The sequence below is a fragment of the Lissotriton vulgaris genome, chromosome 5, assembly GCF_964263255.1.
Source record: "Lissotriton vulgaris chromosome 5, aLisVul1.2, whole genome shotgun sequence".
Lineage (NCBI taxonomy): Eukaryota > Metazoa > Chordata > Amphibia > Caudata > Salamandridae > Lissotriton > Lissotriton vulgaris.
In genome coordinates, this window is record NC_141693.1 from 417,932,205 (window position 1) to 417,949,804 (window position 17,600).

Here is a 17,600-nt window from a genome sequence, read left to right on the forward strand (position 1 = left end):
AGTGTGTATTTCACTCCATGGAGGCCTTGGTACTGGGGTAGGCTATACAGCGTACCAAAGCACTTTGGGGGCCGGTCCTCGAAATGAGACACACACACACACTCACACACACACAGCATTCAAGCTCCCATCAAATTCATATAACTCAAAGTACTCAAGGTGGCATGGAATCCAACAGCATGATGTTCAATGAAGAACCTGCTGAACAGAAAAGTGCCTAACATAATGTGGAAAATCTATGGCATAATTAGCAGACCAAGGAGGATACAGTCCTCTGCTAGAAACACATATAATATATCGTGAGATGAGGCTTACTTTGCAAAACAAATACACCCTGTCAGACTAAGGAAATCTTCAATATCTTGCAGGAACAGACCAACAACTTTGCCCTAAAAAGCAACCATTGTTTGTTCAAAAATACTGCAAACAGCTTGAGTTCTTTGAGTCCAAAACGCCAAATCCGCACAGCCAGCATCAACAACACTGAGTAGAGCCCTCAGGCTCATCTCACTTCCACAGCTACAATTCTCCTTCATTTTCTTACCAATGGAAACTTTACAGGTTGTCAAGATCCTGCAACATGAAGGAAAGCTCGTTATATATGAATAGTTCTAAAACAGAGTGGCAAGGTTCATTGGGTTGGAAGTGTAACATGAACCCAAACCTCTATTCATTGTTGTAAGTGTTGCTGAGATATGATTAAAGCACAGTGGTCAGTAAGGGGAAAATAAGAAAGAGAGAGAGAGAGACAGATAGACATAGAGAGACACAGAGATAGAGAAAAAGACAGTCGCAGCAATCCCCTAACTGCTCCCTCAACAACATTGCAATACAGACAGGACAAAAATCCCCAGAGGCAGTATCACTATCATCTTCAAAGAATCCATCCAATGCTCTAGCACCTTGGAAAGCACCACTAGCAACACGGAACACTTGGCCTTCAAACTCTTCGCCACCTCCAACAACATTCTGAGGGGCACCCTCCTCTACCACCCTGCAGGACCATGCACCAACTTCAGCTACACCACTGTGGGCATCCTCAACTACTGCCTGGAGGACCACACTGATTCCAACACAACCAACCTCCTCAAGGATCTGTCCAACCTTGAACTCACCCAGTGAGTGAAAAGCCCCACACACATCACTGGACACCTACTGGACCCCATCTATGCCCCAGTACAAGTAAAAATATTTAGTAAAAAAAAGTAGACCTAAATTAGACATTAAGAACATTTCAGGTTTCTCTAACTGTGAGCTCACAGAGCACTGTTTTCTTCTGTAGTAATCCACATATTACTTACAAGGCAGCCTGGTATTAAAGAATAGGAATGAGCCCAACTAGATAATAAATGACAGGGATATCTTTTTAAGAAAGGGGTGCAGGGAATTAAGCAGCAATGGTGAGCGATAAAGCAACAGTGAATGACAAATCGACAGTGCAAGAAGCATGGTCTTTCTCACACATATCTGTTTACAAACACAGAAATATTTGTTGAGGTGAATCAATCTAATATAATGCAGATATTGTTATCTGATAGATATGTAGAAGAGCCCAAGAAGAATTAAATAGCTAGAGAGAATCACATTATTTCATTTATTGTATTTGCACTTGTGTTGTTTTTACATTTTTTAAATATTATTTTTATGATCTTGAGTAGGGTAACAGAATGCTTCCCAGATTTAAGTGTATAGTACATAAAGTTGAGGAAAAAAGTATTCAAAAGACAATAAATGCAACTGAAACTGATGTTCTGGTGTACTGAGTGGCATGGTACAAAGAGATGTGGGACAAAATATTCAAAATATGATGCATACAATTGGAACTGATTCTTAAATATAGGCCTGCATTCTTTACTGACAATGTGAGCTACAGAATATTGGCCACTGAGCACAGTGAGTATTATTTATATTTTTTAATTATAATTCTTTATTGCTTGATTAACAAAAATCATTGCAATGAAATCATTAATGTCATGTATAAAAACAGTTAATTAAATAAATTTGATATGTTAACTAACTAGGTCCATTTTCATTTACCTAATTTGCCAATTGATAGACAACTATACACCAAAAAATAGTGGGTATTAAATATTAGAATCATACAAGAGATACAGAGTTTAGTAGCAAATTGGTCCCTGAGTGTGTAGTGATCAGTTGTTGTAGGTAGGCATACATGCCTCTTTAGTCATGAAAGCTACCTAACAACACTTAACATAGTAAGGGATGATGTATCTCCTACTGCACATTATAAGTATATTGCGAGTTCTCGCACCTTATGCCAAGTAACTCTATCAAATCTTGAAAATCGAAGTTTACTGTAATATCCGGTAATCAATAAAATAATTGGTCCTCTCCTGCAGAGTTAATTTGTTTCTGCTAAGGCATAAGTAGGTTATCTAGTTCATTTATTTCATAATGGTATTTGAGGGACTGCAAATCCCAGAATGTGCAGAATGCACAGATAAACTGGAAGCAAACAAACATCTGACAGAAAATGGTCCCATGAATGATAAGTTGATTGTTCTATAGAGAAGATTCCCTCTTGCACCATTATGCAGGTTATAGTTGCAGAAAGGATTCCCCATGGTAATGCCCCTGGGAGAAGATGAGAGGACCTAGCTTGTTCTCAAACATCTCTAGACAAGAATATGGAAGATCGCATGAAAGTTCAAGTCTAAATTATACAACACAGGAATAATGCCTATGAATGGAGCTTATTCCTCAACTTATCAAGGATTAGCTAAATTAGATGCCAGCTGATGTGCACTGCAACTCTGGTATGGAAAATTGTTGTGTCTTTGCGTTCCCTTTTCCTACATGGCTGAACGGGTGCTTGGAAGGGCGAGTATGGCTGATAGAAATCTGGTGATGCAATTAATATTGGAGTTGTCTGCTTGGGCAAGGCACGCAGTTTCTCAGCAGTTGTCAAGAGGATGGAGACTCCAAACAGAAGCCACTGGAGCAGTGGCAGCAAGTATGCTCTAATCAGTATTGATAACTTACTAACACCAATCCATCTGTCTCTTGACTCGTCTATGTAAAGAGTCTCCTTCCAGGATCTACAAAAATGTTTTTGAGGTCTGCCTGTCTTGGGAGTTTGGGAATAGGGAATCCAGAGTCTGCAATCAAAATTCTTGTGAGTCCGACTGCCTGTGAACAGTCATGTTTGAGCTGGGCTGTGGACAAGATGAGCGAGAGATGTAAACCTGAGAATTGTGGTCTGCAAATCCCTAGCTGTGGGTTTCTATCAGTGGTATCCAGCACCATTAGGTAAGAAAACTTGACTGCTTAAATAAATCTGTCTTCCATAGGAAGACAGGTGTGAAGTGAAATTACTGATGCAAATGAAAATGCATTGCTGGCAGCCTAACCTTCACTATCTTCAGGCCAGGTCTTTCTCAACTCTGACAAATCACTACCACCCACCAGTTGTATCGGAGGCTAAGGAACCTTGTTCAGTCTTAGACTGCTGAATCGGCTCACTGATGGAACAGAAGCTCAGAAAACCCATAACGTGTGAGCCCATTGTGGAAAACTGTCCAGCTAATTCAAACACCTAACATCACACATAAGCTAAACAGAGAGATTGTCTCCCACTTAGAGCTTTTTAATACTTTTTCACCTTGATAACGCTTCTTTGACAGTGTGGTCTTTTGATTAGGATCACCTATTACCTAGGGTCGACCAAAAAGCCCCCTAGTTATATTTTCAACTTTTTAAAATATTAGGCCAACTTTTATTGGGTTCCACGGGACCCAATATTAATGTGTGCTCCCTTTGTCTTTCACTAGAATAACCTATTTCTTTCCATTTTCTTTATACTGCTTTTCCTAAACCCCTGAGAAATCTAGTTAATAAATGCTCCATTTTTGTTACTGTAATTTCCACCATACATTCTGAACTACTGTCTTGAGATGTGTTATCCTTGTGTTACGGTGACACACCATGAAAGCAAGTCCAAAACTCCTTCCATCCTACCAAAGGGTTAGAGAAAGAAACTTTAATGCACCTCTTGTTTATCTCTGGGAGTCCCTCTTATGAGGTTGCAGTGGTAGAGGTACCACGCCTAAATTTCTCCAACTGGGAGAGGGAGACCTCCTTCACCCACTTCCATGTAAGGGAATCTTGAGGAGTGACTATCATATATTTTGGGTGTTCTGCTTCGCCCCTACATCTGCTTGTTTCGTTAAGCCCAAAAACCCTATTCTCCCAGCGGTTATCCACATTATTCAATTCAACGCCATTTCCATTTCCATAGGATTTGTTCTCCGCAGACAAACTAGAACCTGGTCCCATATTTTTGTCCCTGACTATGCTCAACCTTCTGAACAGGACTGATCCTCTTTTTCTTATCCTTGCCCCCTGTGTCTCCATTTCAGTATCTGGAGCTATTCCTTCTATAGAGAATTTTCAGCCAAGAAGGAATGTCTTGTGTCATCAGTAAAAAAAAAAAGTAACACATTTTCACACAGGAAAAATTATATTATGATTTTGCTGCCAAATTACGCTGGGGGCTGGGGGAATAAAGAGATGTACTATCTGCCATCAAGCCAGAGTATATTCCATTTTTGTATGCAAGAAGAAGTAAGGAAATTGTAACTTACCCTGTAATCATCTGTTCCTGCCATTTAGAGCTGTAGATTCACGTGCTGTGCATACTCCTGCCATCTAGTTTTGGGCTCGGACATGTGCAACTTGTTTTTGATTGAAGACGACTTTTCAAGTCACAAGGTGTGGCCACTCCACCTACTGTAGGCAAAGAGCGGCTCTGTAGTCAAATTGTTTTCCCGCCCAGTGGGCGAAGATGTAAATGGAGCATAGAGATACAGTAGAGATGACCATGCCAAGTAAAGAATTAAGGTGAGAGTATCTGAAACAAATTTGGGGGGCTGGGGTTGAGCATGTGAATCTACATCAGCAAATGCCACAAACAGATGCTTACTGGCCAAGTAATATTTTCAGTCCATGGCATGTGCAGCTATAGATACCCATTCTGGGAAACAACCTTTACAACGCAACTTTTACAACGCACTACCATTACAACGAAACTTTTACAATGCAACATCCATTACAACGCATGCCATTATAACGCAGCCATTACAACGCATGACACTACAACGCATACCACTACAACGCATGTCATTACAACGCAGTAATTACAACGCATACCATTACAACGCATACCATTACAACGCTAAGTACCTTACACTATCCAACACTTACCCTACTGTTGCACCCCCTGGAGTTAGAATAGTAATTTTTACCCCTACACTATCCAACACTTACCCTACTGTTGCCCCCCATGGAGTTAGAATAGTAATGTTTACCCCTACACTATCCAACACATATCCTACTGTTGCACCCCCTGGAGTTAGAATAGTCATTTTTACCCCTACACTATCCAACACTTACCCTACTGTTGCACCCCCTGGAGTTAGAATAGTAATTATTACCCCTACACTATCCAACACTTACCCTACTGTTGCACCCCCTGGAGTTAGAATAGTCATTTTTACCCCTACACTATCCAACACTTACCCTACTGTTGCACCCCCTGGAGTTAGAATAGTCATTTTTACCCCTACACTATCCAACACTTACCCTACTGTTGCACCCCCTGGAGTTAGAATAGTTATTTTTACCCCTACACTATCCAATACTTACCATATATGCAATGTGATGGTATGCGTTGTAATGGTATGCGTTGTAAAGTTAGTATGCTTTGTAATGGAATGCGTTGTAAAGGTAGTTTTTTAAAATTCGTTGTAATGGCATGCGTTGTAATGGAATGCGTTGTAATGGATGTTGCATTGTAAACAATGCGTTGTAATGGTATGCGTTGTAAAAGTATGCATTGTAACGTCATACATCCACACATTCTGTGCATAGACTGTAAAGCAGTCCTCCCCAAAAGTGATGGTTCAGCCTGAGGATATTGCTGAAAATTGGAACAGTTTGCGTAACACTTCTTGGCCAACTCTGGCTTATTGCCTAACTGGGACATAAACACAGTAATGTTTAGTATGAAGAGTGGGCCAAGTAGCTGCTTCAAAGATGTCAACTATTGGTATATACCATAAAAAGCCATAGAAGCCCCTTTCTTGTGCATGGAATGGGGTTTGGGAGGGACAGTTAGCTTTAGCATAGTAAGTTTGGATACACTTGGCAGGCCAACTAGCAATACCTGCTTTGCTAAAAGCACACCCTTTATGTGGTTTGGAGTAGGACACAAAGAGTTGTGTTTTTCACGAAAAGGTTTTGTTTTATTGTATTTGTTCCGCTACAGGCTCTGGATGTGGAAAGAAAACTGGCAACTCAATTGTTTGATGGAAACTGGAAACCACATTAGGAAGAATATGGCGGTTTGTTCTAAGGGCCTGCCTATCAGGATGAACATGGAAGAAAGGCTCCTCTAAGATGAGAGCCTGTACCTCACTGATTCACCTGAGAAAAGTGATAGCCACAGGAAGCGTCCGAGGCAGGATAACCCACCTGAGGCCTTCCATTAAGGGCTTAATAACTGGTCTGCTGAAAAAGCGGTGTGTGCTACCTATCCTGTAGGTAAGCAGCCAAATGTAATGGATGGAGGTGTAAGAAGGCCTGATTTCTGAAGGTGAAGGAGGTAATAGACAATGTCTTGTAACAATGGTTTGAGAGGATTGATTTGTTTTAGAAGGCAATGGTGCACAAAGTGCTTCCATTTTGCTGCATTGCAGCCTCTGGCTATAGGCCTGTGTGCTTCATAAAGAATGGACATACATTGTGATAGGTTAAGGTAACCAAAATCTAAGACCTCAGGAGCCATATTGCAAGACTGAGCTGCTGGGGGTTGGAGTTTCAGAAGGTTAAGTAATTCTGCATGAGAAAGTCCGGTCTGTGGGGAAGCTTCTTCTGAAGGGAGAGTTCAAGCACAGTGGAGTATCAGAGATGGTGTGCCCTGGTTGGGGCTACTAGGATGAGGGTAAGTGATGTATGCCTCAGCTTCTGAATTACTGGTGACGAAGTTAGAGCATTTTGCATTTTCAGTAGTGGTGAACAGGTCTATGTAAGAAAACTCCCATCGCCTGGTGTTGGAGTTCCCACTGGTGGACTTGAGGTATCTGCTGAGCCGGTTTGCCAATTTTATTCAAGATACTATATGACCAACTGCACCTTGTGATGTATCACCAACTTCCAGATGCACCTGGATAGAACATATAGCTGGGGTGAGTTCATGCCCCCTTGCATTTGTAGGTAAAACAAAGCTGTGGCATTGTTTGTGCAGACTAGAACAATCTTGTTGCGAATGAGTGGAAGGAATGCTCAAAGAGCAAACTGAACAGCCAGCAATTCCAGGTGATTGATGTGGAGGCCCTGCAGCGCATGTGTCCAGAAACCCTGGTTTGTGTGATCTTAGAGATGCGCTCTCCATCTGGTGAGCGAGGCACCCATTGTGATGGTCAATACTGCAACAGGTTGTTGGCATTCCTCCACTGCAGACAGCGATGTGTACAGTCCTAAACCAACACTAGATCCCCACATAGACCCTTCACCTGAGACCACTGTGCTACTATGCACTGCTGTAAGTAAGGTATGTGTAACCTCAAATAAGGAACTATTGCAATGCAGGACACCATAATGCCTACCAAATGCATTACTGTCCTGATCAAACCACAGGAATCTTCGATGGACAGAGTGGATGGGAGCAGGTATCCTCCAAGTCAAGGGCAGTCATGAAATCGCATATCCGCAACATTGGGATGACATACTGAAGTTTAGCCATGTCGAAATGTTCCGATTGAATGTACTTGTTGAGGGGTCGGACGTCGAGTATAGGCCTGAGGGAGCTGTCTTTGTTTGGAATGAGAAAGTGCAAGTAGTACACCCCTTTGCCACAATATAGTGGTGGCACTAGCTGTATGGCCTAGTTGGGAAGTAGTATGTGCATCTCCTCTTGTGGCAGACGCTGGTGTTCTGTGGACAACGTGTGTGTGAGTGGGAGTTGCTGGGTGGTGGTTCAGTGAGTTCTTTAAAAATAAATAGTTTCTTTATTGGATTTTTACAACAAAGTACAGTAGAGCATTCACATTTTGCTGAATATTACATATGTACACATATAATAAACATTGTTAACTAACGCAAAAACCATGATTCAAAATAGCATCCCATAGATGTTTGTACAGTGAGCTCATGCGATTCCCCCTTAGTTCTGGCTTCTGCAGTATGCAGTATGCTTACCGCCTCTAAAGTGTGCTCCTCAGGGAGGAGGGAGTGGGGAGTGTAGGTTTGGACAGTTAGTTAGATACGTCTCCACATGCTACAGATGTTCAGATTACTCCTGCCGCAATTGTGTCGCTATGGCTACCCAAAGTGGTTTCAGTAACCTAGAAACCCCATAATCAGTCAGGAGTGAGTCAGTCTGAGCACTCCCTCAAATATGTCAGCAGAGGGTCCCAAATGTCCCGTGGACGGGAATTCAATGGCAAGAGTTTTGCGCATGTGGTTAGTTGATCCATGCAATATGTCAGATAACTAAGCCACTCCTTGAATTTTGGAGTCCGCCCTCAGCTCCACCTGCATGCCACCCTCCACTTTACCAGGAGCAGACCCAATGAGATGAATTTCCTATGTGTGACTTGCAGTTCCTCTGTGCAACAAAAAGCGTCATGACCGGGATGAGGTGAATGGGGGTGCCTACCATTCGGGACAGAGTAATAACCACCTCCGTCCAATACCTGTATCGCCCCACAGTGCCACGCTAGGTGCAAGAAGCCCACCTTCTCCTGCCCGCATCTGTCGCAGTGGTCATCAGGTCACAATTTATATCTATAGAGTCTTGTCGGTGTGTAATAAACATGATGTAGACATTTAAAGTGTATAATGCGCAGACGGCTGCTGGCAGTTATCATGCCAGTTTGTTTGCAGCAATGAGTCGTTGCCTCGGTGAGTGGTGTGTCCAGCTCCAGATCCCAGCCTGTCCGTGAGCTGGTCTGCATTTCAGGATATTCTGCCAGGGTGGCACAATAAAGCCTGAAACTGCATGCGATGGTCCAGCCACTGGTTGTATGACGTTTCAACGCATGCTTTTACCACGCATGCCTTTACTACGCAGGTAAAACAACGCAAATCGCTACAATGACTTGCGTTGGGGGGCGCTGGATAGTGGAATAGTTTAATTTTCTATTCCAACTCCAGTCCCCGTGGATAGTAGGGAAGGTGTTGGATAGAAAATTAAACTATTCCCTATCCAACAGCGCCCTCCAGCGAAAGTCGTTGCAATTCCTGCGTTGTAATGGTAGTGAGTGGTAAAAGTTTTGTTGTAAACAATATTCCCCCCACCACTTGTAGTAAGCCGTGTAATGCACCTAGTGTGGGGAGTTCCTGGGGGAAGGTGAAAGTGGCCGCTCTGACATCATGCCTGATCCTGATGTATAAAAAAACTCTAAAGGCGTGATCGCCCACGCCCCCACTCATCAGTGCTCCCCGATCTTTAAATAGTCCCTCATGATAGAGATCTGCCCTGGTGCCTATTCCTTTCTTACGTAACATGCTGCAGCAGGAGGCCTGACGATTGATAAAGAAGGGGCGCTAATGGGGAGTACAATAAAGGTTTGTTCAGTCTTCTGGCTAGTCCCCACCATGCGAGGTTAGTTCATTCTACAGTGGAATAAGTGGTGCCCTTGCTTGGGACCTGTGCCCCTAAAATTGAAGTCATGGGAGGAAGGCCCTTGCTCAATGGTTAGGTGATGCATGAAGAGCGGTGGTCTGAACCAATAAGTTGCATAGTGGGCTTGAGAGCATAGATAAAATAACTCCATATGTGGAGCTACAAAGCCTCTTCTCAAAAAGGGCTGAGCGATTGTGGTCCAGTGTACTATGGGCTTTTTGCCTCCCCAGGTCAGCCTGATTAGCTGAGTCTGTAGTGTACAGAAAAAGGAGCGTCCTGGGTGGTATGGTTTATTGAGGAGTAGACATAACAGTTTCAGCAGTATTAACATTTCAAGAGATCCGCCTGCCAATTATAAGGGCAATGAGATCCAGCGAGATGTCGAAGAAGTGAACAAAGTGATGGCAATACCCTAGTTCACCCGCAGCATTTCTTCCCTGTCCCTGGAAATCACCACTGTGGGCACTCCCAAGTATTTTACCTCTGAGTTGCCCCAGTTTATATTTAATCCAGACACCTCTGTGAAGTGGATAAACTCCCAGAGAATGGGATTCAGGCTGGTTTATGGGTCCCGTATGTACAGGGTTATATAATCAGCAAAGGAATTTTCAGCACATACTCTCTGTGATGTTGTCTGAGCTCAGCCACCAGTGGCTCAATTTGCAAGTGCAAACAGGAGGGGTGACAGAGGTCACCCCTGCCTGGTGCCTCGCGAGATGGGGAATAATTTGGAACAACTGCCAGTGATCTGTACTGTGGCATGCGTCAGGGCGGCTCCTCCACTATGGAGGAAGAGCATCACCCCACTGCTTTCTCGCAGTGCAAGAAAGCCAAAACATAAAATGGTAATAACTTTTGGTAATCACCATTTTATGTTTCTTTGCATATTGCGGGCGGGCGGGTGGTGTAGCTACAGGCCGCCCAAACCAGTCATGCGCACTCTGCACTTCGCCATGCAGGCTGCATTGCAGCCTACATGGAGAACATGCCATCCGCTACAGTCCCTGGCTGGGCGGCGACCCAACCAATCACAATGCTCCACTGGAGCATTTGGATTGGCTTAGGGGAGGGGAGGGTGGCTGCCCGCATCCTGTTGCTGAGGCCGGAGAACAGGAGCAGTGAAGACTGGGGACCCGGGCCGGCAGAAAGGTAGGTTTAAGTATTTTTTTATTAATGACCCCCTCCCTGCGCGCCCGCCACTCCCCGTGTGACCCCATGCCCACCCCCCCCGCCCCCAGCAGGAGTCATGCCGGCCACTACTGGCTCGCAGCTGACTATGCCGCTGGCCGCGCGACACGAAGGGGAGATAACGCGAGACAGCGTCTTAGTGCCACATGCCGCGCGGACACTACCAGCATGCCGGCCCGGGAGCCGCCCCCTTTTGGAACGGCCAATCGGTGGCGAGATTGTGCAAGCTGGGGGCGGACTCACGGGATTTATAATGGGGAGAGCCATCGCCTGAGGGAGCTGTAAGGGAGGGGAGTCGACTGTTAAGGCCCCCACCCCCCTTCTAACCCTCGTGGGGAAGGAGCAGTCCGGTCATTGCTGTATTTGCGATGCCTAAGAGGGGTGGTTGGGATTTCCCCCGAGACTTTCACAGGCTCACAAGGTTTCGTGATTCACCTCCAACGGTATGCAGACCAGAGTGGGATGAAATCGTATTGCTAAATTCAAACTAAAATATAATGTTCCGTCACCATCATCCAAAAAGAATGAGGCAGACGTGTTTCCTCTGCGCCGATAGCTGGGCTGATCTGAAACCGGAGAAACCGTCCCAGACTCTGCTGCCGCCAGATTGTAATTTTCGTATTTTCAGCCCAGTTATTTTTTGTTGCTAACATTTTACAAGCTTGTGTCTGTTCAGCGAAACATTACTTAATGTGGTTTGGCTGTTATGCATTCCTCTCTCATTATGTTGTTTTCTGCAGTAAGCTAGCTCAGTGAGTTAACCACTCACGCCACGAGAGTTTTATCACGGGTGCCCAATTTTAAAGAATGCCCACATTAAACTCGGGGTGTCTTTGTAGCAGCGGGTTTTTACAGATTGGGCTTTGTGTCCCAAGGAGCGCTATTAATTTCGTTTTAGCCTTTTTTATTTAACTAATCACCATACAACAGCTGATTACTCTGCCCGTACTGTTATTGCTGGCATCTCGAGAAGTTGCTACTGGCTATATAGGGTGATTTATGTTTTAACTACCGGGACGGCCCACCCGAATGTAGTTGCAGCTCCTGCCCCTGACCGGGGGAGCTAGGGTTCCGTTTTCCTGAGCACCCCCCCCCCCCCCCCCCGACTGGAGGAGCGGAGGCGGGGTGAGTTCCCTTACTTCGGTGTGATTTCTAGCGCAGATCTATCTCCTTCTCCTGTGAGTAGACTATTGGCAGGGTTAGCGGCAACATCCGATTTTACATGCAGTCGGGCGGTGTTGGGTTGGCAGGCACAGTTTGTTCATTTGTTTATGCGTATTGTCATAGCGTAGACTTGACCCGATGGGGTCAGAGCGTTTCACATAGGAACTAAACTGTTAATGTGAACATTACAGGTGAGCAAGTTCTAAGCATACGTCACATTGGGAGGCATCATTGACTTTCGTGAGCCTACATTGTCTGAGGTAACTAACAGTGCATTATGTAAGGGGACATCCGTGAGCCAAGTCTCCCAGTGTTCTACGGGCGTGCTGGTCAGGAGTTATTAGCGTATTCAAAACCTTTCCCATGCCAGTTTTGGAGTTGATGCACCATGCATTGACCGATGGTGGCAACTGCATTAAGTTTCATTACTTCACCGAATCTTTTCTGAAATCCGCCCTACGTTATTCAAAACCAAGAACCACCTTTACACTGAGACAGGAAGTGTGTCTAATTCCACAGAGTGAGACTCAGTGGCCGAGCCTCCTCTGTTTAGGTTGCCAGACTATGGAACACTCATGACATTTTGCTATAAAGAGCCTAACCACCAGTGCTTAATTTGAGCCGGTGGCATCCACCGGCACTCGTTTGGGGGCTGGCACTCATATATTTTTTTTTTTTTCTTGAGACCTTCCCTGAGAGTAAGAGGGAAAACGCATAAAGTAGAAAGGAGATGGAAAAGAAAGACTGAAAACCTGTGCCATAGGGAGAAAGCAGGGACTGATCATAGTGTGAGAAAGGGGCAGTGAGTGTCTGGTTGTGGATTAAAGAGTTTGGAGGTGGATTGAAAACTACCGAACCGTGTCATTAGATGCACCTACATTTAATAGTGCCTACTGCAGGTTTCTAAGCAGAGCTATGGTCACTGACACTCATAATAAAGTACTGCTAACAACCTTAATTTTATTAAAGCAATTTAAACATGGCTTTTTCCCCTCGATGGGTGCACCCTTGATCCCACTCGCAATGCTATACACAGCCCAGAATTGCTCCAGCTGCTGCTCACATGTTAAATTAACAACTTTTAGAAAATGGAAAAAGTGACTGCTTTGATGTGGTCCCAAATGCAGAGAATCCAACTCCACAATAGTCCTACAGGCAGCACGGGGCGGCCTTCAGGGTTACAAGCAGCACGGAGCAATACGCAGGCAGCACAGAGTAATGTAAATAACAAGTATGGAAAGTCCCAGAGTATCAACATCATGTCAGGAAACAGAGGAACAGGAAATCCTAAAGTCAAGGGACACAAGAAAGCAGCTAATTTCGGTCATAAAATGATTAAATGGCCACAGTGTGGGGATGAGGAAAACTTCAACAAGTCCACTCCTTCATCTTCCAGATGTACCTTTCTTTCGACATCACCTGCTTGCGTATCATTGGAGAGAAACCATAAAGGGATGTTTCACTCCCTCTCTTCCCATGAATCCCTGATTTGAATCAGGAGAATCATGCCCCCTCTTCTGGACCACACAACTGCACGAATCTCCGCCAGGAAGCTGTAAAATCTGGGTCACAGTTTACTTTATTGAGTTTTGCTCCCAGTCTATTGTAGTAGACAGGCTCCAGAGAAATAAGCATTTGTAATGCAGTAGGTCTCGCATTCGGAAGGTTTGGGCTATGGGTATTGTAAATGACAAATATTGTATGTATGTGTTGGTTCTGAAAATAGCGAAATTAATAGCTTTGTCATTTACAATGCCGATACTTTTAACTTTCGCAAACGTGACACCTATAGCATTTTTAATGCCATATGTGTTGTATTTACATGAGTTAGATGTATTAATATTACAAATAACAATGGCTTTAAAAAAAAAAAAAAATACTTAAATAAAAGTTATTGTAATTTATAATGGCAATAGCTTAAACTTTGCTCTGGATTACTGCATGAACATTTAACTCTGCGCCACAGTGAATCTGCAGAAACAGTGACGCGAGGCAGGAAACGTGTCGCTACCAATGTTCCAATTTCTCTTAAGAAGTTAAATCCATTGTTTTGCATAAAGCGACATTGTGGTCCCTTTAGGAGCTTTCAGTATAATTTTGAGGTGACCTAAAGATATTGAAACATTTCAATACAACTGTATTTCATCTCTCCTTCTGGAGATCGGCGCCTGCGAGTTCTCTTTCCGATTTCTAGATAAAGGGCACGCGCTAGGTATCTATACAAGCTGTGACCGACTTCCGGTTTTGGGGACTGGCGGCGGCGTTGGGGAGCCGGGCGTTTGAATTGATTGGGGCAAACATTTGCAGCGCAACGTAACCGAGCAACGGAAGATAACCGAGCTATTGTTTTGCGGTGTTTTATTTAAATGCATAATCATGCCAAAAATTGAAGCGAGGGCGCATTTCACTCAAATTTTGCGGAATTTTAAATATTTTGTGCGTAATTACTTGAAAGCACTTTACGCGAACTTCTCACACTCCTACTCGCAACGGGTGTTTTTCATACCCGGTACTAGTGATTTACACTTAGGTAATAACGACCTTGAGTCAGCAGCCAGTTTTCCTGCAAAGTCACTTTTCTGTAGGAAGTAAAGCATCGCAGACAGATTACTCTCAATACAGAACGTCTTACTCTCTATAGTGGGATAACACATTACTCAAACTACACATCAGAACCATTTCTCCTAATAAAATACAGCACCATAGTACAAATAAGCAAAAAGTTCCTCTCGCATTAAAAGGGGGTATAACACTATTTGATAGGCTCGCACCCATTCTCTCCCTCCAGTGAATGTAGCTTTGAAAGGCGCGATACATAATTACGGCGGTTTCTGTAATATGTTCCACAGCTCTTGGGATATGGCTAACCCGGTCCTCTCTGAATGCGCGAGCTTCTGAGTATCTCAGGTAATAGTGGATTTGCCCTGGTTGGCCATCTGATAGTGGGGTCTTTCAAACTGAAGAAAGGTGCTGACGTTTATCTTTAAAATCAGCCATACCGCTGATCTAATCCTTTTACACACACGTGGGGCAGTCTCTTTTCCCAGGCAACCCTGGTGTGAAACAAAGGTCTCCTTCTTGAAGCTGTGCTTAGAAGCTATCATTAGGTAAACCGATGGTGCATGCCTCCCAAAACATAACAGCTCCAGACAGATACTATGCACACACCCGCATTAGAAGCTATTGATACTGATGGAGATCACACCCACTAATGGTCCTATAATCACGGACGCATCCCCAATAACCTGCCAGCGAGGCTCATCAGCTGCGAACGCCGCATAATTACGAGCCTAACCTTAGAGCGTTACAATTGGGTTAGTGGACTTGCAGTAAAATGTCCATGGGTAATTTAGTTGGAGCTGTAGGCACACAAATAACAGTGCAGTACATTGTTTAATTACCGCCCTTCCCCCGCTCACAGTCGTTCCAAAGTCACAGTGGAAGGTGCATTCAAAGATAGACTTCAGTTCTACCATTTACTTATCGAGTGCACGCATGGAGCAATAAGACATGTTGCAATATAGCAGCGACGAAAGAGGCCATATAGGTCGATTGTATCAGCAAAGACAGCAGGAGTTAACATTTTGCGCAAATGTTGTTTGCACCACATTGCAAATCTTGAAACGTAGAGCACTTGCTTGTGATTCAGCTGGCATAATAATCGGGTGCTAAATCCAACCTAATACCATGTGGTAGCAATCTACCCCTGAGGTGTTTTGGGGTCCCATTTAGTCTGCACCCTGTGAAAGAGGCCTCACGGAATTAGCAGTGTTTGTATGGTGCGCGTACAGGTCCATCAGCGGCAAGCTTACCAGGGGCAGTTTTAAAATATAATGCATATTAGCGGTTCGTGAATAGCAATGCAATATTCCTCCATTTTTACCAGGGGGCAGATAATAAAAGATAATGCATATTAGCGGTTCGTGAATAGCAATGCAATATTCCTCCATTTGCGTGCATAGGTGGGTGTGCGCCTGCTCCACACAGCCCTCGGCAGACAATTGCCCTGTTCTAACCTCTTCTGAAATAAACTCGGCAAGCAATGTATCACTGTCATCGGCCTGAAAGTGTCTTTAATTCTGCAATATATTACATTTTGGGGACTGATTATTATGGTGTTGTGTGCGTCCAGTTAGGGTGAACATGCGATCATTCCGGCGCTCTAAAGCACTTCTAAGATCCTGCAACTTCTCGTTGCTTACATGGGTGGGGTCTGGGACTCGTAGTCCGGGGGCTCCAACGGCGAGCGCGAAACGGTGACTGGAGGGATGGGTACGGTCAAGTCGTGCAATGGTGCGAGCGGCAAGTCCGTATATTATAGACGTCTTGGCGACGCACGTATCCTGCATTGTGACAGCTCTGCCTTGCGACGGACACGCAGGTATTCTCAAAAGAAGCTCCAGTATCGTTGTATGTTAATAATCATTTTAAAGTTCCTACGTTATAATTGGTTCAATTTACCAGTAGAGATGTCATCAGCTTACTAAAAGGGCGGAACAGCCGATCTCTATTCAGTCCTTGGTTCTAACAAGCGGCTGAATGCTAGACACAAGACATTTATGTCACACGTAAAAAGACTGGATATATGGCTATGCCACACATACCTAGTCCCAAACTTCGACAGCGATGTATAGGTCACGGCAATTACTCCAGTAAGTTAAACAAGAGGCATGCTATCTTTGGAATGCGGGGAGTTAGCTTGTTTCCAGTTTGAATAAACATTATGTATGTGTGCGAATGGTGTGCGCATATGCAAGCCTACAACCAGTGTAGTCGCTAGGGCACAAGTCACAATGATCAGGTACTTATGATCCCTTGCTGAGCAGCTGTCACGCATAGCAACCTGCAACTGGCAGTATGCGGACTGGCGCAAACACCCTTGCATCGGGGATAGGATCATTGCTGAACAAATGAGTGTTCAGGTGGCGTGCCCCGTAGACTAAGCCAGCGCCAGCAAAGGTGTATTGATTCCAAATGTTTCGCTTACAGACGAAACGACGAAATTCTCCAAGAGATAATCTAGCCATGACGCTTGTGCAAGTGCGAAGGTAACCCAACACGTGACAGATAGCATACGGTGGGTTCAGAGAGAAGTGGGTGGCATGCACTTAAGTGTAACAAACACGGGTACAAGGGGAGCACCACAATAATTAATAATCAGTAATAATCGATAATCACTGTCATGATTATTGATACACATGGCTCAGGTAACCAAGGGCGCGTCTTAAGACCCGTTTAAGAAATATTCAGAGGTGTGTGGCCGGTGTGATTGAGAGCATGGGAACTATAGCAAGAAACCTCGATTGGCTAGACTTTGTTGATAAGGTGCACGAAACAGCAACGGAAAGTAAAAATTCATGGGGAAGAGGGGCCTGGGGTTCATCAGGCATGCGATGATACAGGAAAGGACTGTGGGTTATTATGAAAGCGACAGGGTTCACGTGTCTGGGCGTGGTATGGATGTCTTTCTCCTAGACTTACAGGAAGCCCTGGCAGCAGCGGGGTGCCAGTGATCTTGAGGGCACTAAAGAGCAGCAAAAAGTAGCTAAGTGGTGGGGGGGCTCTGTCATCGACGGGGGCCTCCTCCAGAGCTGTGGCGGAG

At 44.5% G+C, this 17,600-nt stretch overlaps 1 protein-coding gene across 1 annotated transcript in view; it reads right to left on the minus strand.

Annotated features, from left to right (window-relative positions):
- FRMPD2 (FERM and PDZ domain containing 2) overlaps positions 1–17,600 on the minus strand; it is a 603,077-nt gene that overhangs the window by 232,972 nt on the left and 352,505 nt on the right. The gene's annotated exons all lie outside the window — the stretch shown is intronic.